The sequence below is a fragment of the Hyposmocoma kahamanoa genome, unplaced genomic scaffold (genome assembly GCF_003589595.1).
Source record: "Hyposmocoma kahamanoa isolate Upper Pololo Valley unplaced genomic scaffold, ASM358959v1 192, whole genome shotgun sequence".
NCBI lineage: Eukaryota > Metazoa > Arthropoda > Insecta > Lepidoptera > Cosmopterigidae > Hyposmocoma > Hyposmocoma kahamanoa.
Window position 1 is genome coordinate 12,918,436 of NW_020653719.1, and position 2,811 is coordinate 12,921,246.

Consider the following 2,811-nt stretch of genomic DNA (forward strand, 5'->3'; position numbering starts at 1 on the left):
CTTCCTAATAAGAGTATTATGATCAACGCAATCAAATGCCTTTGAGAGGTCACAGAAAACACCAATAGCGTTCTGGGACCTTTCCCAAGCATCAAAGATGTGTTTTAGTAACGCTACCCCCGCATCGCTAGTCGATCTACCACTAGTAAACCCGTATTGTTCACTATGAAAAATATGATTCCTACCGAAATAGGACAGTAATTGAGTTAGCATAACCTTTTCGAATATTTTACTTAAAGCTGGTAAAATTGAAATGGGCCTATAGTTGCTAGAATCAACTTTTTTACCGCTTTTGAATAAAGGAATAACCTTGCTGTATTTCATTAAATCGGGAAAAACACCTTCGTCGACGCACCTATTGAAAGCTACAGCTAACTGTGGGGAAATGAGATTAATAACTGAGTCTATAACTTTAGTTGATATGCCCCAGAGATCTTCAGTTTTTTTAACATGTATTGACTTAAAAGCTTTTATGATGTCTTGTGGATTAACATGACGAAAATTAAATAAACTGCCACAAACGTTAACATTTTCCTTTAGGAGATCAATAGCAAGTGAAGGGGAGGAATTTAATGATTTTGTAGTGTTCACAGCAATTTCCGAAAAGAACGATTCAAAAGCTTGGGCTACTTCGGCAAATAAATATAATTATTATATTATTACTTCCTCACCAAAAGTAAGTGTTTCCGTGACCATAACTGGCAGTGGCATGCCATAGGTCTCCACAGTGCTATGAGGGGTTTTGTAGATGACATCTCCGCTCTGTGATTCGGCTGTTTGAAGGAATTTGCTGCAAACATATTTTAAATATTTTATTGTATATTTGCGACGAAATGTTAGAAATATTGATTATATTTTTTGCTAATTTTCATGGCAATATTTTTCCAATTCTTCAACAACTCCTTGGCTTTGTAAGCAAGTCTGATACATGTAGATTGTAATTATTATGCAAATTTTGCACTGAAATGTTACAGCGACGAGTTATTTGACGAAAACAGTGGATTAGAGGTTATAATTTTACCTTTGATTCTTTTTCGCTGAAGAAAGCCCTATCGGCCGTCTTCCTGTGATGGATTGTCTAACTCGTGGTGAGAAGGGACTTCTTATTGCCCCAGATGTGTTATAATCCATAATATTGAAGAATTTACGAACAAAATCTACAAAAATTCGTTTATCGGCGCGCTTTCTCAAAAAAATCTAACAAAAAAATAAAAACGTCAAATTGTATGTATGATGTCCTTTCGAAAATATCGATTACGTAGGTGATCCGATTATCGATGTTAAAATGCGAAAATAGTGTTTTTTAGAATGCTAATGGGCTATTCACAACAGAAACAAAACTAAGTTGTATCTTACAACGAGTTTTACGTTCATTTGAGTAGTAAATACTTAGTAAATACTACAAAATTATACATTGTTCCTAACCGTCAGTCGATTAAAAAAAGTCATAATTGTTTTCATCGATTGGTTATAGCTAGAAATAGTAGATAATGTAATGCATTATTCGTATGTAATGTAATACTCATTAAGGGTCGTATTCTAGAACTCTATTCAATGCTCAAGTCAGGATTTGAGTATGGTTTAAAGCACTCGAAAACATACTCAAGTCCCTGCCATTAGGGTCGTATTTCCAGTGCAATCCTGACTTGAGCATTGAGTAGTGTTCTAGAATACGACCCTTAGTGACATAAATCGAAACTACGATTTTGTGCTTTAAGCAATTGTAATTTCTAATAATGTCGATTTTAATATTTGATATCGACATGCAGTTAATATCATTCGAAAACAGCTATTTTATTTTGATTCATTAGTTAATGATTACCAGTTAGTAACAACAATAGCTTTATAACAGTAGCAAATTTAATCGCATTGTGTTATCCACTATCCACGATTGAACCACAATTATCAGGTAACGTAGTGTTGCCGTGCAATTCATTACAAAAGTTACATTTTTGTGTGCAAAAGTTACATGTCACAAGTTCGTAATAATTCAAGTTCCTTTTGGTTTCCATTATTGGCTGTCTGTTAACAGACTGGGAGATTACCGAGTTGGTAGTTCTTTGGTCGTGTGTTATCGGTTCGTTTCGCGAATATCCAGGCAGGAATCATCAGTCCGAGTTTTACCGAACCAATGATCTTGGATTATTGGCCGGGTATTCTTGGGTTGTATGGATAAAGAGCACGTCTAGCTTTACACTTAAGACTTAAACCCAATTCTATGCCACTACGGGTCCAAAGTTTCCATAGTCTAAGCTCCAAAGTAATAAAGTGTCAAGGAAAATGTCAAGAGCACGTCATGCTCTTGACTGTACGTTATCTTGGTTGTAAATTATTGGCTCCCATTGATTGATTTGATTTTGTTTGCGTCATCTCTGGATTACTTTCGTCTAATTTGGGTGTGTTCGTAAATTATTTAGTATTTAACATTTAACAAATATAGTTGAATTTTGTCAAAAGTTACGAAAATTACGTAAAAAACTAAAATTACTCACATTATTACGCCAGAAAACCAAAAATGTAAGAAACGTAACCATCTGGAAACGCTACACAGTGTTCATTCGCTATCATTGTCATGTTGTATTATATGTATACTACAAAGCAGAGAAATAACAGGTTATCTGAAAACAGTTTACAATAACAGTCATTGAAAAATCGCCTATTCATTATTGACAAACGGCCGTTATTGCCATGTATAACCAGTTACAGCAAATTAAAAAAAAAAGTAAGTCAAACAAAAATTGTATTTTGCAACGGTTCCTACTATAGGTTTTTTCCGAAATTTTGTTAAATTTCTTTCGTTTTATTGGGTGA